The following is a 24,446-nucleotide window of genomic DNA, read 5'->3' on the forward strand; positions in this document are numbered from 1 at the left end:
AAAATAGAGACTGTAGATTTGCATTAAGAAATTTGTAGGGAAAACAGAGATATAGACGAATGGAACTGAACAGAGGCCTCGGAAGTAACGCCACACATCTACAACCAACTGATCTTTGACAAACCTGACAAAAACAAGCAATGGGAAAAGAATACCCTGTTTAATAAACAGTGTTGGTAAAACTAGCTAGCCATGTGCAGAAAGCTGAAACTGGACCCCTTCCTTACATCTTACACAAAAATTAACTCCAGATGAATTAAAGATTTAAACATAAGACCTAACACCATAAAAACCCTAGAAGAAAAACAAGGCAACACAATTCAGGACATAGGAATAGGCAAAGACTTCATGACTAAAACACCAAAAACAATGGCAACAAAAGCTTAAATAGACAAATGGGATTTAATTAATCAAGAGCTTCTGTACAGCAAAATAAACAATCATTAGAGTGAACTGGCAACCAACAGAACAGGAAAGAATTTTCACAAACTACCCATCTGATAAAGGGCTAATATCAAGAATCTACAAAGAAATAAAGCAGATTTACAAAAACAAACAAACAGAAAAACAAAAAACAGCCCCTTCATAAAAGGCAAAGTATATGAACAGACACTTTTCGAAAGAGGACATTTATGCAGCCAACAAACATATAAAAAATGCTTATCATACTGGTCATTAGAGAAATGCAAATCAAAATCACATTGAGATACCACCTTATGCCAGTTAGAATGGTGATCATTAAAAAGTCTGGAGACAACAGATGCTGGAGAGGATGTAGAGAAATAGGAATGCTTTTACACTGTTGGTGGGAGTGTAAATTAGTTCAACCACCGTGAAAGACAGTGTGGTGATGCCCTAAGGATCTAGAAATAGAAATACCATTTGACCCAGCAATCCCATTACTGGGTATATACCCAAAGGATAATAAATTGTTCTGCTATAAAGACACATGCACATGTCTGTTCATTGCGGCACTGTTTACAATAGCAAAGACCTGGAATCAACCCAAATGCCCATCAATGATAGGCTGGATTAAGAAAATGTGGCACATATACACCATGGAATACTATGAAGCCATAAAAAAGAATGATTTCATGTCCTTTTCAGGGACATGGATGAATCTGGAAACCATCATTCTCAGCAAACTGACACAAGAATAGAAAACCAAATACCACATGTTCTCACTCATATGTGTGTGTTGAAAATGAGAACACATGGACACAGGGAGGGGAGCATCACATACTGGGGTCTGTTGGGCGGTGGGGGACTAGGGGAGGGATAGTGGGTGGTGGGAGGTTGGGGAGGGATAACATTGGGAGACATGCCTGGTGTAGGTGATGGGGGATGGAGGCAGCAAACCACCACGGCATGTGTATACCTGGGCAACAATCTTGCAAGATGTGCACATGTACCCCAGAACTTAAAGTATAATTTAAAAAAAAAAAAGGAAATTTGGAGGGCCTAAGCTTTGGAAGTATTGTCATATCTGATCTTCTCAAATATAAATACAAAATATACCAATTCATAAATAAAATGATAAATAAAGTTTTATTTACCATTAGAAGAGTAGTTTTACATATGTATTTTTGGAAATATCAGTTACTTAAACAGTGATTTTTGGTGCTGATGCTTTATAGTTCCCTGAGAACATGCTACCCAGTAATAATTTCAGCACTGGGTGGGGCTCTGATCATGTCAGTCACTGCAGGTCATCCTAAATATTTTGGTCTTTATTGTAAGAATAAAGTAAGTATCTCGGTTGCAGAGTTCAGACAAGTTGGAGAGAGGCAGAGGGGCCAGGGGAAGTCCTTTTTGGAGGTTATGTAGTAATACATTTAAAGGTGTTATGTTGAAAACAAAACTATGGGAGAGAAGACGACAAAATTGATACATCTTTAGTTGGTAAAATTTAAATGGAAAGATGTATAGTTTCCAATCTCACTTAGATCGATTCTGTTCATTGAGGTTTTGATCACTGAAGGAGAATTAGAGGGTTTTTTGCGGTCCGGGGTTGGCTGTAATTGTGGTGTGTACGTAATTTGAGGCAGCCTTCAGGGAGTCAGGTAGAAATATTTAATGGATAGATACAGAAGTCTGGAGTTAGAAAAGATCTATGAGCTAGGAACATTGTTTTTAGGGTCATTGACATATGATAAGCAACTAAACAGAAGACAATGCCTAAAAGAATTATGTTTTCTCCTTAAGTAGCTGAAGAGAAGACTCAAAAGGAGATTAACCAGAAGTAATCTGGTTAATGAGTAAAATCAGCAACACAGTAGTAAAGAGAAGCCTGAAATAAAAGAATACAAGGAGACTAAACCCACAGCATAATTTAATCTTCCAAAAACCAAGAAGGTAAACAAGGACAGCACATAGATAGGGATAGAGATATCTAGAAAAACAAATCAAATAGTTACCTGTCTATGGGTTGTACATTTATGTTCAAATTTAGCAGAAATATTTTTTCCACAGCCTTTTGTTTATCCAGTAACTAATTATGGAATGCCCATTATGAAACTGGAGAAGGGTTGGGAGGGCAGGGAGAGACTTTTTGTTTTTATGCAGTTTATAATCTATAATCTAGTATTCTATTAGGGAAATACAGACAGCAAACAAATCTGTCAGTGACTACTTGAAGAAAACTTAAAGCAGAATAAAGAGATAGTGTGTATGGGAGGAAGTTGTTATTTTATATCAAGTATTCAGTGAAAATCTTTGATACAGTTATATTTGAACAGAGGCTAATGAGGTGAAGGGCATGGGAGTATTTAATTAGCAGTGGGAAAGGAAGGACCATGTATTTTGAGGTAGGGAAAAACTCATATGAAAATTGCAAATGAGTCCAATGGGCCTAGAGAGGGGTAGCCATTGTTACCATTGCCCGTGGGCTCTTCTGATCCCCCAGGATAGAAATCAAGAGAAATCACAACATGAACTAGGAAGAAGATAGTATTTTAAAGCTTGTACACACACAATGGAGCAAGCTCCAAAAAAGGAACTGGGCTTCTCTGGGAAGTCAGGGTGTGAGTTTCTTTTATAGGGCTCTCGAGTAAAGGGAAGTGAGGGGAGCTGCCATCAGGGCATGTAGAGCATGTGCTGTGGTTTAACATTTCTGGAGCATGTGCTGTGGTTTAACATGCTTTTTCATACTAGCCATGTATTATTAGCATCTCAAATATCCACCCCTCAATGTCATTTTTAGCATTAAAATGTGGAATGGTGACTTCAAAGGCAAGCCTTTGTAATTGCCATGTCTGCCTGAGGCTGGGGACTTTTCTGGCTAAGCAAAAGCCAAATTCTGCAGTTGGTTGTTTTCTGTTCGAAGCTGACTTTTCATTTTACTAGCCATCTATGTTTCTTATCTTCTAAGCCTGTCTGCTTTTGAGATCCCATGGCTGCTTTCTTGTTTCAGCCATGGTGATAACTGGGTGGCCAAAATATTTAAGCCACGAAAGAGAAGATAGTTTAATTTTATTTAGAATTAGATACAAGAACATTAGAAATTTGACTTCTCTTTCCAAGGGCACACCAGGGCTGTCTTGGCTATTGTGAGGAGACCACAGCAAGGAAGCAGGGTTTGAAATAATAAGATAAACTATGAGACTATTAAAGGAATATGGACTATAAAAATAGCTATTAAAATAGCCATGACAGTGAAGGAGGTAAAAGGACTTGTAGATAATAAATGTAGACAAACCTGTTAAATAATTTTATTGGTTAAGAAGTGGAGAAATAAGGAAGTATAGCTATAGAAGGATATAAGGTCAGTCGTGTGTGTGGAGTGTGTTATGTGAGAACATATTAAAGTTAAATGTGAGTGGCATATGTTGTATATGAATGGAAATAATATAGAAGGGATTTGAAAAATGTAAGAGAAACAAAATTGCTGGAGTGGCTGAACATGGTGGCTCATTCCTGTAATCTCAGCACTTTGCAGGGCTGAAGCAGGGGGATCACTTGAGCTCAGGAGTTCAAGACTTCACTGGTTCCTGGTCACACCACTGCACTTGTGTCTGGGTGACAGAGGCAGACTCTGTCTCAAAAGAGTAATGGTAAAAAAATTGCTGGAATTATACCCTTGAACTGTGAGCCTTTTAAAATAATGCAGTAGCTGTGTGCCAGGTACAGTTATGGGAGATTCCAAAGTAAACAGATGATGTATCTGCTCTGATAGAGCCTAGTTCTAGTAGTTGGGAGAGATAGCAAATCTGTTAAGTAAACATTTTTCAGATGTTGAAAAGTTCAAAGAGAAAACTAAAGTGAGGAGGTGGGATGGAGGCAGCCAGGGAATAAGCTGTGAGGTTAAAGAGGACACTCAGGGAAGGAGACTGGAGAAGGTGACTGTGAAGAAAGGCATGAGGACAGAGGCAGGTTTGCCATGTTGTAACAAGCAAGTCCCAAAATTCAGGATAACAATTTCTGTAATTTCCCATTTTAAAAATCTTTGATAGGGTTAAATCTTGGCTGAGAATTTATTTTAACACTGAGTAGATTCTTGCTAGATTACGGAAGGAAGAAATAACAATAGCAATTGCATCATCTATATTTTGCCTTGGATGGTGGTTTGAACAGATTAGAAATTTATCTTTCTACTTTCAAAAGATCTTGGATAATGAAAGTTTAATATTTATATAAGCACACAAAAATGAGCATGCATAACACAATTCACAACTGCAAAGATGTGGAACCACCTAAGTGCCCACCAACTAATGAGTGGATAAAGACAAAGCAATATGTATACACCATGGAAAACTATTCAACCATTAAAAGGAACAAAATATTGTCTTTTGCAGCAACTTGATGGAGCTGGAGGCCATTATTCTAAGTGAGGTAACACAGGAGTGGAAAAGCAAAAACCGTATGTTTGCACTTATAAGTGGGAGCTAAGCTATGAGTACGTAAAGGCATGCAGAGTGATATAATGGACTTTAGAGACTCAGAAGGGAGAGGGTAGGATGGGAGCGAGGGATAAAAAACTACACATTAGGTACAATGTTCACTGTTTCGCATGACAGATGTACTGAAATCTCAGAATTCACTGCTATATAATTCATCCATGTAACAAAACCCACTTGTATCCCAAAAGCTATGGAAATAACAATAAAAAATAAAGCTATAGTAATAAAAAAAACACATATTACAAAATTTGAGTGTGTAAAATACCATTGCATATTTGTACAACAATAAGAAAGAGGACAGAAAACATGGAAAACTTTAACCTCCACGTTGTTTTCGTTGTGATGATCACAATGGCAAAATTCTATTAGAAAACAAATAAAATACAATAAAATAAACGCTCTTCTCTCTGGTGTCTATATACTTAAACACATATTTTTTCTTCTATATAGCCAACAAAATGTAAATTAGTTCTAAGTTACTTAACTTCGATATTCTCTCTACTATTGTTGCTTCAAAGTAGTTTAAATTTGCATCTATCTTCCTGTAGCATGTCTTAAATTACATTATTTCTATAGTTATATTATTGTTAGTGAATTCCAAGTGATTGACACATCTAAGTATGAATAGGTGTATTGTTAATATTTATTCATGCTAGAAGTGAGATAGTAGCTATACAAAGTGACTAGTCAGTAATTTCAGTAGCATACTTCTTTGGGTGGACTTCGAAAATGATCTTGATAGTGCATAAGACTTTTACAGTACACAAAACATTCAACACTATGGCAATTTAATTATATTGATGTTTTTATATGATGTTTTATTACACAAACTTTATTTTTCCAAATAAATGAATTAAGATAATATGTTTAAATACCTAGTGAAGAACCTGGCATATTAAAGTGCTCAATAAGTGATAGTTATAATAATGATAATATTTTATTAGCATATCATAATAAAACGTTAGTCAGATATACAAAAATTAGTGGAGTATGGTGGTGAATGCCTATAATCTCAGCTACTTGGGAGGATGAAGTACGAGAATCATTTGAACCTGAGAGGCTGAGGTTGTAGTGAGCTGATATCATGCACTCCAGCCTGGGTGACAGAGAAAGACTCCCTCTCAAAAACAAACAAAAATAGTCATATACAAAAGACATAAAAATCTATAAATTTCTAAATGAAATGAGAATGATGAAAACAGTTATTCCATAGTTTGAGTTATAATATGCATTTTTAATAGTAGAAAAGGTGATTGTTGTATAGATACAGAGAAATTACAAATATAAAAACACAAAATAAGGGAAAATCATTAGTACTTTATTTGAAATAATGCAATAGTTAATCCATATTTTATTAGTCTTAAAATTAGCTTCTTTTTATTACATTTGAAGGAAACTATACTGAATTTTGCACTGTATTTGATTTCTGATACAGAACCATTACCTAAGTATTCACTCCTATTAGCTTACTGCTTGGGTTAATAAGATGTTACAAATATGGAAAGTAGTATTATTATGCAGAAGAATTCTAAAAGTGCTAGAATTCATAGTGCTTTTAAAATTCAAAATTTGCTCTTTTGCATTGTAATTTATCTACATTTTATATGATTTCAGTATTTATATATGCTTAAAGTGCATGCTGTCTACATGATGTGTAGTTGGTCTGTGCAAATAGTTGCAATAACAGAATTGTCTTTTTGAGACAGAACATGGAACAGTAAGTGCTGATGGAACACTGCATGCTTCTGTGGTAATCTATTTTAATAAAGAGTGGCATATTGTATCTCTAACCAATAAAATATAACTTAGTTCTAAGTAACTTAACTTTGATATTCTCTTTTTCATCTTCACTTTTAGAACTAAAGGAGTTATAGCTGGTATATTTAAATAAACAGCATGGATGGGGTGTAGTAAATTTAAATTTTACATGAAAATACTATAAAAATTCAAAATAAAACTAAACCTTTTATGGCACATTATTATATATTTCTCATTAACATTCATACACTTTTGTTCTACAATAAACTTTCACAAAAGTCATGTTTTCTTTTATTTCTGACTTAAATACATACATACAAAACATTTAAATTTAAATTATCACTCACTAGATGAAAGCTTTACTTTCTTTAGGAAAACAGCTTATATGATTGTGCAATTTAAATAAAATACCTATGTGGGTCAGGACACAGTGCATTTGTTGCTACAATGAGCTCAGTCAGATGGCTTCAAATCAGGAAAAAGAAGGTGACAACAGCACAGCTGTCGTGTAAATGCAGAAAGTACGGTATCAATAAATATAAATAATTTGAGAATATTGAAGTACATTTGAATAAACGTCCAGTGTAAAGATAAAGAATGGTAGGCATAAGATCATAAGTATATTCATTGGGCGTGCAAAACAGGAATGCACTGCTCTTCTCAGGAATCCAAACTGTGGTTAGAAAAATTGATTTAGATAAAAATATATGCACAATAAAAACTAATTTCTGTGATGCTGCTAGATTTCCAATAGAAATTACTTTTTAGGGTTTACTGTATCCATTAATTTCTCTGTCTGTAAGCAAATTTAGCATTGTTACAATGCTAGCCTTCCTAGGGGACTATAGAAAAATATCCCACATTCCAAGAATAAAATAAATTCTACAAGCACTGCTTAACTTCTAGCTGTACTTATTCTACTTTCACACAGACTGTTACCTATAACTGCCACATGAATATATATGGGGAAAAATGTTTATACTGCATATAAATTTCATTTATTGTGTTTCAAACCGTTACTTTTACATTTTCCTTGATTTTATCCACTTAGAGTTATTCTTAATTACAGTCTTCTTCTGACTTTATATTTAATCTGATGGAAATTCTGTTTGTTTCACATTCAAAAAAAATAACTCATCATTTCCCAGAAGATATGCTGATTCCGCCCTGGTCTAAATCACCATCATCTTTAACCTGGACAATTAACATTGCCTCTTAAAATTTGTCTAGCTGATCATCTAATTTTTTTTTTAGATGGAGTCTCACTCTGTCACCCAGGCTGGAGTGCAGTGGCATGATCTCAGCTCACTGTAATCTCCAACTTCCAAGTTCAATTGATTCTTCTACCTCAGCCTCTCAGGTAGCTGGGACTACAGGCATGTATCACACCTGGCTAATTTTTGTGTTTTCAGTAGTGGTGGGGTTTCACCAGATTGGCCAGACTGATCTTGAACTCCTGACCTCATGATCCATCTGCCTAGGCCTCCCGAAGTGCTGGGATTACAGGCCTGAGCCTCTACACTTGACCGCTGATAATCTATCTTTATCAGAACTAACACAATGATGCTATTTAAACATAAATCAAATCATATCATATCGTTTTTCTGTTTAATACCCACCAGTGGGTCTCTTTCTTACCTCAAATGCAATCCAAAATCCTTTTAAGGACCTTACACAACAATATAAGGTATGATTATTATCTCTATTTTACAGATGAAAAAATGGATAACACAGAGAGATAATTTAACTTACTTACAGTAACAGCCAGTCATGGTGAAGAAAACAAAGCACTTTTGAAGAGCCAACATTTTTTTAATGCTTCCTCAATTGTTATGCACATGTTTTGGAAAAAATCTCCAAAGACATATAATTGCACATACATAATAAATAGTTTTCTTGGAATTATTCATAAAAGTTTGACAGAAATGCTAACAAATTATTTTATTCTAATTCAGGGTGGTTTGCAATACAGGTTTCAGAAAAACATTAGAAAGGTATATTAAATGCTTTTACCTAAATTATTGAAGTAGCAATATCATTATTTTGAGGATAAAGTAATTTTAATGGGATTTTGAAGATAACAAATTACTTAAACAAAGGCCTTTTCATGCCAAGTATCATGCTTAGAATAAAAAAAAAACTGTTACAATAATTAAAGGAATGAAATTATATTATGATCTACAAGTTACTCATTTGCTAATTTCAGTAATTTATTTGATAGGTATAGTATTAATTATCTAAAGATACTGCATAACAAATTACCCCAAATATGGCAGCTTAACACAATATTTATTTTCTCAGTTTCTATGGGGCTGGAAACTGGGCACAGCTTAGTTTTATATTCTCTGAATGAGGGTCTTTCACTGACTTGCAGTAAAGGTGTCACTCAGAGCTTCAGCCATCTCAAAGCTCAACTAAAGAGAACTGGCTTCCAAGATCACTTCTACAGTTGTCGGTAGGTCTCAGGTCTTTGCTGGCTGTTGGACAGAGGCATCTACTTGCTGCATGGACAGAGGCATCTATTTTCTGCATGGACAAAGGCATCATCTACTTGCTGCATCTACCGCTACTTCCTCTCTAAGGCAGTTCGCATGGCGCATCTGGCTTCCTTCAGTGCCAGTGAGGAACAGAGTAAGAGAGGACAAGCAAGGTGGAAGTCATAGTCATTTATAATCTATTTTCAGGAGTGGCACCTTGTTATTTTTTCCATATTCTGTTTCTTAGCAACAGGTCACTAGAGGCAACCAGGGGGCTACACTAGTGTATACGTAGGGGCAGGATCATTATACGCCATTTTAGACGCTGCTTATTATAGGACACTTTTTACAAATGAAAAAGTGATTCAAATTTAATGCTGGGAAGGGAGCAGAGCTGGGCTTTGTATACAAATTTTATTCTAACATCTATCACTGCATCATAGTTTCCAAAATTATTAAAGATGATATTTAATTAGAGAAGGTAAGTTACATATAAAACTTACTATAATAAAAAATGGAAAGCAATCGATACATTTTTAATAATGTGACTAGAATGCTTTTAGCTTACTATGAAACTATCCAGGGGTCTTATATAGTAAACTGAAAGGGAGGAAAAAGCCCAAACTTATTTATGAATCGGTCAGTTTGATATGTAGCTTTAAGCCAAAAGTGAAAAATGGCTCGTGGGATCTTGAGGATAACAAATTACTTAAACAAAGGCCTTTTCATGCCAAGTATCATGCTTAGGATTTAAAAAAAAAAAACCTGTTAGAATAATTAAATCAATGAAATTATAATATGCTATACAATTTACTCGTTTACTTGGACGATGGACCATGGGCAGTGGCAGATAAGGGATCTGCAAATAGAAAGACTAGAGGATCAGAGACAAAAATATATGGGTATTTATGTGGATGGACATATGGAAGTGAGAACAGGTTTTTATTTTCCCTGTAAAGCCCAAAAGAATATTCCCTAAATTGTACCCTCCAGGTCCTAACCTTGTCATCTTATCTCAAGGGCACAAATCTTACCAAAACTGTCCACTTCAAATATTTTATCTGTTGCATCCACTTTAGAAAAAGCTTTTTACATCCACATATTTAGCCTCGTCAAATTTTCAATTTTCTTTATGTAATAAGTGTATTTTTCTAAGTAGGAGATAGTGAGTTCAGAATAATGCCCTGAATAGGGTTGCCCATGGCCATTTGTAAAAGGTCCAGCTATACAGAGAAGTCTAGGCGCTCCAGGTCTTGCAGCACATATCAAAACATCTGTAGGTATCCTGAGTCCTTTGCCCTTCTACACTTCCTTTCTAGGTCAGTGGTAGTTTTGTTTTCTTAGTTGTCTGGTTATCCGTTATAAAAAATAGTTAAGAATATCTCACTTCATATATTTCACAAGGACAAATATTAACTTCCAGACAGTCTTGCTTAAATCCTTACAGTTACAGGAAACACTTGTCCCATTTTTTGTGATGCCACCTTTTCAATGAAAGAAGTACTAAACATTTATTTAGTTCATTCAAGTGTTTTTAAATTAGACTTTGTAAATGATAGATAACTAAAGGATTGGTTTAAACTCTATCATCTATGAATCTATTTATCTAATTCCATATATGTATGCAAAATTGGGAAATCCAAATGATAGAGATGACCAGGAATGGCAAGATTAGCTCTAGACAAATACCATTAAGATTGTCTTTCTCTATTTATTTATTTTTTTGAGATGGGGAGGCCTGTTCAGTTTAATTCTTAAACTCCTTACTTTATGATGGTTATATGGTCACTGGAAATCTTAAATCTACATTATTTTTACAGATCAGTATATTAAACAAACCATAACAAAACAAGCAAAGAAAAATACCCAAGGAATAATGGAGCAGTGAGGAGTTAGTGATTTGTTTCTTTCACAGCCCAGAAAAAATCTTAAGAATGTTCATTATTATTCCTACCTGGATTTAACAGCATTTCTGATTTAATCATTGCATCTGAGACCCTGACTTCTTAGATTACACAATTTTACTTTTTTTATGCCCAATCTTAGAGCAAGATAGGTGGAGCCAGCTACACTCAATGGACAGAATTGAGATGGCTGGGTCATAGGATATCTTTTGAATGGAGTTACAGCTGGGCTGACCAAAAGTCCTTATTTACGTAATTAATGTTTTAAAATCTCCACTTTGCTTTCAAATTTTGTCCTTAAATGCATGCCAGAAAGAATAAAATATACATCATTGCTGAGTCAAGATAATTTCTAATACCTGCTTTCTTAGTTACAAAGTTCTCAGAATTTTTTTTATTTTTGTATTTACTTTTTGTTTTTGAGACGGAGTCTCACTCTGTTGACCAGGCTGGAGTGCAGCGGTGCAGCCTGGGCTCACTGCAACCTCTGTCTCCCAGATTCAAGTGATTCTCCTGCCACAGCTTCCCAAGTAGCTGGGATTACAGGCTCCACAACCACGCCCAGCTAATTTTTGTATTTTTAGTTTCACCATTTTGTCTAGGCTGGTCTTGAACTCCTGACCTCAAGTAATCCGCCTGCCTGAGTCTCCCAAAGTACTGGGACCAGAGTTTTTAAATTACTGCTTCTACAAAGTGAGTAATACTAGTCAGAGGCCATCCTTGTCTGCAGGTTCTGATGGGAAAAGGAACGATGTTAGTTTTCCACTTCAGGTATGTATATGTCCTTTTTCTCTTCGTGATGCATAGACATATATGTACAAATGTGCCTATAAACACACACATACACACAAGCATATCCACACATATAAATGAAATTTGGGCTTTTTATCGTTTGTATTTATATACATACATATTAGAGAGTACATATGTGAAACAATTCAAAAAATATATACAGATTTATATGATTTGGATTTAAATTATTAAGGTTTGACATTGATTTTCTTAAAAAACAAAATATTGATTTATATAGTGATGCTGTATTTAAACTAGTATAAATTATGATATTAAGATAAAATGATTACTAAGTTGGTGCTCCTAATATATGTTTTATGGGCTATTCTTGAAAAATGAATCCAGATTATTCTTCTCATAAATTTTCTTTTTCTGTTACTTAATTAGAAGGCTTTTGATTAGCTTAAAATAATATAGAAATACTTGCAAGTTCATCTGAATTCTTTATTTTTTTTATTCCAAAGAAAAGCATGTTTTCAAATGTCTAATAAAGCTTTTTAAATGTATAGTCACAAATGTTATTTCTGAATTTAATTTCTGCCTGATTTGAAAAATTGCGTTTTTTTATGCAAAGGCACAGCAAGAGACCAAGCTATGCAAATATAAGACAGAGATTACTGCAGATGCAAGTGATAGAACAGAAAATGCAGTTTTCAATAATTGAATACGCAAAATAGCAAATGCTGAAAAAATAAAGTATCACATAACAATTCATAACAGGTACAAATATAGTGACCTTGATATAATCTTCACATAGTAATCAGTTTTGAGTTCTGATTTTCTTGTTTTAAAGGATATGCAGAATTTGAATTATAATATGTACATACATGAATATAATTGGTGACAAAACCCAGTGAAACTTTAAAATAAATTTAGATTATTTAGATGATGTTCCAAATATACCTAAATTATATCTAAAAGCAACATTTAAACACATCCGTGAAGAAATATGGAGAAAGCTGGAATTGCTTACCTGTATAAAACAAGTGACTTTGAAACATTATATATAAATGAATTCCACGTTGGTAAGACACATCCCAAGACCCATCAGCAAATACAAATTATTAGTAAAACATATTCCTATTGTGAGTAAATCTTTTTCAATTTACAAATTCAACAAAATACTGCATTTAAAACATTAAAGTGATTACTCATAGTAGTTGGTAAGTAAATATTAGCTCTGTTTCCTTATGGAAAAACATCTCCAGAAAACTATGTTGTTTTAAAGAATGTTCTTCACATAGAAAACTGGAATTCATATTATAGGCTACACCAATGGTAAGGAATTAAAGTAATCAAATTACAAAAGGGTCTAGATTTGTTGGAATTTCTTATAACAATTTTTTTTTTCTTTTTGACAGAAAGATCACTATATTGGTCCCCCAATTTAGTGATTCTTTCAAAACTTAAAAAATAAGCTGGGCATTGATATATCCATTAATTTTTTAAATTTTGTTTTTGACAATATTTTAGTTCCATTATTATTAATTCAAGAGTGCATTTAGCCCTTGATCCTTTTTGAGAAATACATCAATTCTTTACATGAATGGCCTCGTAAATTCTACTAGAAATCTGTATTGCTGTATTTTTATCAAATTGTCTTTTTTGATCATGGTGAAGAAATAAAGCAGAGTGATTAAAAGCATGAAGACTGAAGTTAAGAAGCACAGTTTAAACCAGCTTTGTAAATGTGGGTGACTTTCATAATCTCTGATCAGGGTATATTTGGGCAGATACTTAGTGTATTTTACATTCAGTTCTTCATTAGGAAATGAAAATAACAACAATACACACCATGTAGAAATATTATGGGGATTAAATGGGATAATATATGCATAATTCTTAGCACAGCTTGTCACATAGTAAGTGCCCCAACATTAGTAGCTGTTATTATTAAACTAGCAAAAATAAATAGCAAGTAGTATATCAATCATTAATTATTCAGAGTAGATAAGGTTTATAATTTCCAAACTTCTAATATCTTTCTGGGGACAAAGTATCTTCATTTTATTTTCTTCCCCTCTCTCCCTCCCTCCCTCTCTCTCTCTCTCTGTCTTTCTCTCTTTCTCTCTCTTTCTTTCTATAGGGTCTTGCTGTGTTGCTCAGGCTGGAGTGAGGCGGTGTGATCATGGCTTACTGCACTGCAGCCCCAATCTCCCAAGCTGAAGCAATCCTCCAACCTCAGCCTCCTGAGTAGCTGAGACTACAGGCAATTGTAGCCGCTTCTCCCACATAATTTTTGCATTTTTTGTAGAGATGGATTTTTGCCATGTTGCTTGAGCAATCTGCCCATCTTGGCCTCCCAAAATGCTAAGATTACAGGTGTCAGCTACCTCTCCTGGCCGTTCATTTCCATTTATTACAAAATGTGAGCATACTATTAATTTTTGAGCATATTTACCTTAAATTTTGCCAAGAAAAATACAACTTTATTTGTGGTAGCATGTCATGGTCACCTGTAGAAGCAAACAGACCCCTATCCGAGATTTGGTTGAGACGATAAAACAATAGCCCACACACCCAGAGTGGAAGAAAAAGTTTCTTATTGACATAATTGAGGTCTCTGAGAACAAACAAAGGAAGTCTTTTAAGAAGGTTTAAAGTGGTTTAAACAAGCATGGTTAGGAGACTGGTCTGGGTTTCAGTTTTGGTTAGAGGGTGGGTTAGGGTGGGAGCTTGTGTACAGGTTACAGTTTGCATGGTTGGAATATCTACTCACCTCCTAAAGACAGAGTACCTAGGCTTTTTTAAAAAAATCAGTGTGTCCAGTTATAAAACACGAGGGAAACAGGGAGAAGCGAGGCTTAAAAGCTGTCAGTAGTCATATATCCAAAAAATCGAGTTAGTCTCATTATATAGCAAAAAAGAAATGTGAATTTCTTTGGTACTTTCTCATATTCATCTTAGGAAATTACTCTCTATGCTTTAATTTCATCAAGTACACTGACCAAGCTAAGAATATTCCTGGCAGACCCCGGGACATTTCCTTACTGTTCAGCTTCCTGCCAGGGTCTTCCTGTTCTCCCCGCTTCATCCCTTTCCTTCTTTCCTTCCTTGTCCTCTTCATGTTCTGCCTCCCATTTTCCCTTTCCTTCCTCCCTTCCTCCGTTTATTCCTCCCACCTTTTTTTTTTATTCTTTTGATCTTTCTCCCTTTTCTTCTTTTTTCTTTTATTATTTTTTTAGATAAACTTCATAATTTTTTCATAATGACATAGAAGTGGTGAGAAAATAACGTTTGTTTCATAATTTAGTGACTTCATATTAAACATGCATGATGAATTGTGAAGTTAGCACTAAGGTTGTCATTTTTATTGCTGTTGTTACTTTATGTAATTTCATCTTACACTACTCTCTGGTAGTTTATAGAACATAGTTTTTTGTTGACACACACTTGTACATATTTTATTAAAGATAAGATGTAAAATGGCATATAGCTTTCTAAGAAATTTTATCCAGAGTATAAAGCAGTATTCATCTTTAGTGATCCTCATCTTGCTCTGTGCATTCCAAATTCAAAGATAATAGATTTTTATTGTTTTTACATTGACTTCTCATTTTTTAACTTTGTAGCATAAGGGAACCTTTAGACATATTATTTATAGATTATTTTTAATTTTAATTTTTTAATGTATAAAAAGTTCTTAGGCTATTTTATGAGATTATCTCACTGTTTTCTTATAAAGCACATGTATATTATCCAAATTAATTTATAATAATTTATATTCTGTCAGTTCAATTCAACAAGCAATTTTTGAATGCATATTTTTGGATCACTTTAACTTCATAAAGGTGAAGAAAATAAGGGGCTGACAGAGACAGAGACAGATATAAAAAAATCATATTCCTTACTGTGTTTTAAGTGCTCATATTTATTAATACATTGGGAAATCTAAGATTTACACAGATAAATATTAGGAAAGAAAGTGGCACAATACAAACCATAAGTTAATTAAAATTATTAATGACAATATTGTATGATTTTAAAGTGTTTTGTAATTCTTTATTGGGCTATTTTTATGTTTATAAAAACAGCTGCATATTAGATGATCAATCATTTCTCATAGTGACTTTTTGAATAATAAAGATGATAATTATGATTAGTGACTAGGGTGAGGATGACTATTAGCTAATACAAATCTGAGGGTTAATGAAAGATTTGAGAAGGATTGTATAAGATGGGTAGGGTCTGGAAAGGTTTAGGTTTAAGAGTAAGTTTTTCCAAGTGATCATCATAAACAAAGTCATAGTGTGTAGGAGCAATAGTGATGACATGTGATAGATGGTGAAATTTAAAGTAGGAAGTCTAAGTAGAAGGTGTTGTTATAGAACAGTGGGTTTTGAAGTTGGCTTTCAACATTGGCACCAGAAACTGAGGACTTCCTTTAGCTAAGGAATTTGAACACAGTGTTAAAAGCAATGGAGACTCCATCTAAATAATTTAGAAAAAGGAAAGCTACAATCAAATGGTATTCTGATGCATATTCTTTTATTTATTATGTGAGGAATATTGGAAAACTTGGACCTGTGGGGGGGGTGGAAAACAATAAAAATCTAGCAATGTTGCTAGCTGAGATGCCTGGGATATAGGCTCCAAAATAGTACTTTGCATGCAGAAAATTTATTAGACAGTAGTTTCAGGATTGCCACTCATATAGAAGGGAGAGAAAGAGGAATACAGCAATTGACTGCAATGAAATCACAGGATTTCACCCTTTCAGAATTGTACCAAGTTGATATGAGAGAGTTGGGACTTAATTCTTCTGTGTAGATTGGACATGAATGTATGTTAGCCCAGTATATAGGGCATGAGTTTGTGCAAAGTGGACCTCTGAAGGTAAGGACAATTTACAAGGTAAGCTGAGAGCTGAGAGCTGTCAATCAGCAGCACTTCCAGCAGCTCACAGAATAAGTCCTTCGGCTCTGAAAAGGAGATGAGAGAGGTAGCTCATAGCATTCATTACTGTCCACTTCTGGGGCTGCTAAATCCATTTTCATTAAACTTTTTAAGACAGATTTGCCAAAGCCCATGTTGATATCTCTTCCTGGAATTCTATTACATAAAAATCTGTAAGACTAACTCCAGTTCGTGTTCTACTGTTTTTCTTTTGACTGCAAAATAAACGAATCATTATCCTCTCTTATTCATGCTAGATTCCTCTCATGTCCTCATCTCTGCTATTCTATAATAAATAATTTATATGACGACATTACTCAGACCTCCACCCCTGAAAGGTCTGAGATCTTTCTATTGTCCTTGCACTATCAAAACTGAGCAAGAGAATATCAAATATGCTCAACGGGTCGTCTGGGTACAAAATACTCCTCCCTGTGCCTGTTACGTAATTACAAACGACCAAGATGGCTTTAACATTCTTAGTCAATTCTTGCTGCTATAACAAAATACCTTAGAATGGGTAATTTATAAACAACATAAATGTATTGATCACAGTTCTGGAGGCTGCAAAGTCCCAGATCAAGGCGCTGGCCTACTTAGTTCTTAGGTAAGTTGTGGTAAGTTCAGAGATAAGTTCTAAAACACTTTCTGCTTCATGGTTGGCACCTTGTTGCCACATCCTCACATGCTGGAAGGGGAAAGGAAATTCCCTTGAGATTTTTCTATTTCTTTTTTTCATTTTTTATTTTGAGATAAGACTCTTGCTCTGTTGCCCAGCCTGGAGAGCAGTGGTGTGATCTCAGCTCACTGCAGCCTCTACCTCCTGGATTCATGTGATTCACCTCAGGACTTAGTCACTTCTCAAAGGCCTCACCTATTAATATTATTAAATTAGGCGCTAGGTTTTTTGACATTTGAATTTTGGAGGGACACCAGTATTCAGATTGTAACATATATCCCTCAGGTTGATTAAAGTTTGCAGATTTATTTCTGACTGTAACGCCCTAGTCTCTTTTTTCTTAGAACATTTACTGAAAAACAAGCAAACAAACTTGCAATGATAAGTCTCTTTCTGTCCCCTGGAAATATGTCAGTGTTCTCCCAGATATACAACTCAATAACTATCTTTCTCAAAGACTTGGCAACCTTCTCCTTGAAACATAAACATCTAAGGAGATAGCATCCTTGTCTCCCAAGATAATATCCTTGTCTACTCTATGTGGGAGAGTAGAAGCCTAATTTCAATGGAAGCCAATTAACAGATACAGAGGGCATAATTACAGATAAAAATATTTGCAAACTCAGGAGTAACTCAATGTACTCGGTAGGTCACCTTGGTCCACCACCCTCCTGCCTGCCCCAGGGTTTTTATCTCACCCCAATGTTTAAATACCTTCCCACCTTTTGTTTCAGCAGAGTTGAATTAAGTTTCTCTCCCCTCTGCAGTTGTTTTGAATGAAGTCTTTCTTGCCTCTGTAACATAAGCATTGAACACTGCTGGATTTAGCGGTGGCTATAATTGTGAACTTGACAGATGCAATATTAACCAAGGGAAAGGTAAAAGCCACGCCGCTATGATTCAAGAGAAAAGAGGGTGAAATTATTAATAATTGGAGGTACAAGCAAGCAAATTCTTTCTAAATGTGTGTGTGTGTGTGTGTGTGTGTATGTGCATGTGTGTGTGTGTGTGTGTGTAGGAAAGTAACACAATTGACTGGTAACTGAGAGGGAAGTTAGGACAAGTCAGAATTTTTTAGAGATAATATAGTTGACTGCTGATGAGAATAATCAGAGGAAAGAGATAAAAATAGATGATTCATTAAAGTGTGAAGAAAATTTTGATAACTGTCTCATAAACGTGATGATAGCATGGATCTAGAGCAAAGGCAGGCATATGGTCTTAAGTAAGATCAAGAAACATTAATCAACATTAACAGGATGAGGGTAGTACATGGAGACAGGTAAGCGTTTTGGAATTAGATTGCACGTGTTCTCTCTTAATTCTTCTAATTTCTTAGTAAAGTAAGAAAAATGAGGTTGAGCGTGAGGCATAGGACATTTCAAGAGATAAGTCATTTGAAATCATCCTCTAGGAGAGTAGGAGTCTGAATAAAATTAGGAAACATTGAACTGCCCCGCAATCTGGAAGAACAATTTCAGGTTAGACCTTCATGTATTTAAAGTAAGAGCAGTCAGCATGCTTGTAGCTTTTTTTTCTCTCCCCAGGCATGTTTAACTGCATATGCACGAGTGCTAAGAAAAGTTACTTAATCATGTTGGTTTTTTGTCAAGCAAACACTAAAAGGTAGAAAGGGCACAGGAGTTGAGCATAGATGCTTCAGTGTAAGAAACAAAGTGGAATGAATGTAAAAATGGAAATTGTAGACACTGGGGACCACTAGATGGAAGAGAGATGGACGGGGACAAGGGCTGAAAAATCTATTGTATATGATGCTGACTATCTGGGTGATGGGATCATTTGTACTCCAAACCTCAGCATTATGCTTTGTATCCATATAACAAACCCGCACATGGACCTCCTGAATCTAAAAGTTAAAATTATTTTTAAAAAGAAACAAAGTGAGCAAATAACATATAAACAGAAAATTAAATCAAATAAATAAGTAAATAAAATAAAAATTGGTAGATCCATGGAACATAGATCCTAGTAAGGTTGAAGGATGGTTGAAGCTAAAATGCTAATGATAGAGGATTTAAATAGAAATTAGGCAGTTAATGAGAGTAAGGAAGTCCTCCGTAAGGCTTCCCTTTAACAAAAAGCAGCCCCCAAATCATTTCTTTCTTACAAAGAACAGCCTGTAAAATGGGGCTGCAGACATAAATAAGCAGCTGGACGCTTGCACAGGTAAATTCCGGCAGCTGTGCCAATAGGAAAAGCCTGCTTGGGTCTAGGCACATTCAACATGGTGGCTCCATCTTCCTTTTTCTTTGTCAACCACGTGTACAATGAAGAACAGACAATATGGTGCTGGCTAGGTAGAGAACCCATCTGCATAATAAAACATTAGGATAGATGGCCAGCTTCTTAGTGCACTATGCAAACCTCACATCTGATCTGACCAATCTCTGGGGCCCTGTGTAACTCAGACACCGCCTCCTCAAGCTCTTCTATAAAACCGCCATGCATTTTACCAGGAAACTGAAAGACCCACTCAGGTGCGCTCTCTCTCTGCAGGGGAGAAAGCTATTTTCTTTTCTCTTCCTTTTGCCTATTAAACCTCCATTCTTAAACTCACTTCTTGTGTGTCTGTGTCTTCATTTTCCCTGGCGTGAGATGACTAACCTTGGGTATTTACCCCAGACCATGATGCCACTTCACCAGAAGATACAAGATAAAAAGTTGGAGATGTGCTCTTATTTTCAGACACTTAAAACTGATATGTTGAAGGGATGGTATTAATAGTTACTATTAAAAATAAAATTTAGTATATGGCAATAGCAGGGAGTTAGGAAGGAGTGAGCGGGTAAGGAAGGGTGAGAAATGTTCACTGGAAGAAAATGCATATTTGAGAGACCAGTGTTTTAAGAAATAATTTATGCAGTTATTAAAATAACCAATGATAGTGGGCACTGTAGCTCATGCCTGCAATCCCAGCATTTTGGGAGGCTGAGACAGGTGGATCATTTGAGGTCAGGTGCTTGAAATTAGCCTGGTCAACCTGGTGAAACCTCGTCTCTACATTACCTGGGCATGGTGGCGAACACCTATTATCCCAGCTACTTGGGAGACTGAAGCCTGAGAATCGCTTGAGCCTGAGAGGTGGAGGTAGCAGTGAGCCAAGATCACACCACTGAACTCCAGCCTGGGCAAAAGAATAAGACCCTGTCTCAATAAAATTAAATAAACAAAATAAAACAGGTAACAAAATAAAATAAGTAATATAATTAAATAAAATAACCAATGACGTTGATGGAATAGTGCTGGAGAGTTGTCGGTGATAACAGTGGATGTTATTTCAGGTAGCATGAGGAAGTGGTTTTGTCACAGGCTTTATTTATTAAAATATTCATAAATTCCTAAGAAGTACTTGCCCAAAAATTTAGAGCCTTTAGAAAATTTATCATTAAACATACTGCGAGAATTTATGCTAAACTTTATAGAAATATTTTATAAATCTGAGCGTTTGGGGTGATTTGTATGTATGTGCTCCTCAGCTTTCCATTGTTCTCATTTTTTAACTCAGTATTATATCTATACTAACACTAGTGAAAGTTTTTGAACTTGCAAAAGTATTTAAACTGAAAATAAATCTTATTTTCCTTCTTAATTATATCATTTAATAGGAAGCTAGGAAATTTTAATTTTTAATACACTTGTAGAAAATAATCTGTCCATGATATATGTTTTATTTGAAACTTATAACTGTCTTTTACATGAATTGCAATGAAAAAGACACTCAACAGATTTATTTAAAGAAAATTAAATACCATCACTGCACGTAAATTATTATTTTCCTATAACTGGCATTGTTTTCATTTATAGAAATGATATCAGAGCTTATGCAAATGGAAAGCTCATCTTGTAAAATTAAAGATGCAATGACCTGTATGATACAATAAAGGATGCAGTTTAGAAACATTATAATTTAGCGCAACAATGTAACTTTATAGAAAATAAATACTAAATAATTTTGTGAATTTAGAAGTCTAGCTTAAAAACTAGAGAATATGAAAGTCTTTAAGTAAATCAATAATTTTCAAACATTAAAATATCCAAGGTAGCTATTAAAAATACTGATCTCTTATTTTATTTTATTTAATCAGTTTTTGTTTGTTTGTTTGCTCTACCCAGATTCTTCTAATGTACAGTCCTGGTTAAGTACCACTCTTGTAAAAATAGTCAAGGTCCCGGGAGGAGAAATTTACATGCAAAGATCTCTTCAGTGACATGTGTAGCTTTATGTTATTGTAGGGATATTAAAAATACCCTAAGTCAGTGGATAATATTACCAAAATAACAGTAAATACACATGAGGTTGAATATTTGAGGGAAGACAATAGTTATTTTTATCATTTGGAAAAATACAGATTAAAGTATTTTTTTTCTGAAAACCTTTTCTGAAGAATCAAAACTGTTATGATCCAGAAGTAAAATTATGAACCAAAGATAATAGCATGAGGCTGCTATGAATAAATGTATAGATTGATATCTAAAGTGTTCTGGTTCTGATTTACTTAAGAGTTTACTACATGAGAAAAATTAAAAGGACCACTAAGCTTGTAGCAAGAAGGGCATAAACTTGGCTGATTTTCTATCCTATTAGTCATACTGCAATGTAATTTAGTATAGCCTGAACTAAGCAGAACTGGAGATTAGCCTTGGGGTACAGAAAATGCGATCACTTACTATTATGATTATTCTTGTTTAAAGTTCCCCAGTCACCTCCAAATCCCTATCCCTCAATCTATCCTTTGTCTCTGGCTTCCTCTGTGCCTGGAAAAACTGTCTTCCGTGCACTACATGACCTGGGCCTCTCTGCCTGAAAATTTTTGGGATTTCCAAAGAACAAGATAAGGATGTCTGTGAGAAAGTAAGATAGAAAGACCTCTTAGAATAAAGTGAGGATATCTGGTCCAATGTGATTGTACACCAGAGATCATCTGATGCAATAGAGCTAACGCTGGTCAGGCAGCTGTTTTGTAGCTTTCAACCAACCTCTTTCCTTGATCAACAGAGTTTGATTGAAACACATGCAGAATGGCCATGGCAGCAGAAACATATATGCATTCAAAAGCCTCAACTTCATGGCCAATTTGGCTATTAGATCTGCTGGTTGCTCAAACTGCTATGAATACTATCACAGGCGGGTCATGTACATGATTCCTGGGGAGGAACAGCAATCTACTTGTTAGGATGATTAAAATGGATGTTTTTCAACAAAAAGGTAATAAATTATCTTCATCATAATTATCTTCATACATATATTTATAAAATTTATTTTCTTTCCCTGTCTACAATGAGTTTATCAGAACCATCATTTGTGGACTAACACAGTGGCTCATCACAGTCATGGTATTCTATTCAACATCATGTCAGACCGAGGGTCTCGATTTAACCTACTTTAGAAAGAAGGCATCTTTGAGGAATTTTGGGTAATCTGTCTGGTAAAGAACCCTAGCTAGTAAATTGCTATTTCAGTAGTCTGGAATGTGATGGAAGAAGGACATTATCATTGTTATCGCATTCTCAAATAAACTGCCGAAGTCTGGGCTGTGACACGTATGCATGTTTTATATTAATCAATTATTTATTTCCTTCACTCCCTTTCTTTCTTACCTTGTGTAGACAGCATGAAGAGTGGTTAAAGTTCCACGTGGGAGTGTGACTGGATTGGCATCACCTGGGAAGACACAGTGGCTGAAAGGTCTTCTATCTTCTTTAGGAAGATAATTCATTTCGCTGAAAGCAAAGAAAAAAGTGACACCAAGTAGCAAAAGTGGTAAATTGGCCTGCATATTTTATATTTACTTCCATGATGTGTTATTCATTCTTCTCTACCCGACTCCGGGGAATTTGCAACCTACAGACTCTACCACCCAGGCTTTCTAGTTTGCTGTTCAATTTTGAGACCTGTCAATCCTGACACTTTCCACAATACTTCCTATTTTCCAGACTTGAGTTCTCAACCAAATATATGTTAACTTCCTCATTAAAAAATGGAAACTGAAGAGACTTCTCTGATAGTGTCTTAGGGCCCTGCTGGGAAACAATGCATCATCTTTAGAATTTTGAGGCAAATCCCTTAATATGTGATTTGTTCCACTTAAATATGTGTTTAGAGTAGGAACATAAGAGCGAGTAAAGATGGAAGATTTAAGACAAACTTACTTGGCTGGGACAAGAGGCATTGCATTTAAAATTTTTATTTAAAACAATTTATGGATTCATAGTAGTTTTACATATTCACGGACATTATATTTTATAGTTCAAACCAAGATGTATTCCAGATTACTGAACTAAAGAAGCATTAATAAAAGAACTATTAACAGAGCTGTTAATAGGGTTCAATAAAATGTGTTTTATAAGGTAAAAGACATATTTTAGTATAATGATTTTTGAGGTCTTGAGGGTCACCAGAAAAAAATAAAAATATAATGAAAACCTTAAATTTTGGCAAAAATTTAAACTTAATGCTCTAAATAATAAACATTTAAGTTGCTGAACAGGCAAATGAAAAGACAGTCTGAGGAATATTCATTTGATAGCATTACGTGGGAAGAATGAGTAGAAACTAAAGCTAGGCAGTAAGCTAGCAGGCTACTAAGTTGGCAATACATAGTGTGGTGAAGAGGACTCTGAACTAGAAGTTAGAGGTTAGAGAATTTAGAAGCTCTTCCTTGTCTTCTCAGAGTTTCAGTTTCATCAACATTTAAGTGAAGATGGGAAGGTCTACATAAAATGATCCAAGGTGGTTGTAGCTATTAAATAGAATGTGCAGTGTGAAAACGTTTTCAACATTGTGAAACACTGCACAATATAAGTTACTATTCTCCATCTGTTTGGCTGACTTCTTGAAGTGCTGGACTAACATGGTGGCAATAAAATTAGGCAAGAAGGTATGGATTGAAAATTTCCATTTAAGAATAATTGACAGACCACAGTGACATTGAATAAGGAGATCAAAAGAAGTAGTCAATGCTGATATAAAGTTTGGAACCTCATGCCCAGGTCATGGAGGAAGGAGACAGGATTTGATGAA

At 35.0% G+C, this 24,446-nt stretch overlaps 1 pseudogene; it reads right to left on the bottom strand.

The window, feature by feature from the left end:
- The window catches only part of LOC116539716, a 96,401-nt pseudogene extending 73,259 nt beyond the window's left edge, over positions 1 to 23,142 (bottom strand).
- Positions 23,143 to 24,446: the final 1,304 nt, after the last annotated feature.

Source organism: Sapajus apella, unplaced genomic scaffold (assembly GCF_009761245.1).
Source record: "Sapajus apella isolate SASKATOON/1434 unplaced genomic scaffold, GSC_monkey_1.0 scaffold131, whole genome shotgun sequence".
Lineage (NCBI taxonomy): Eukaryota > Metazoa > Chordata > Mammalia > Primates > Cebidae > Sapajus > Sapajus apella.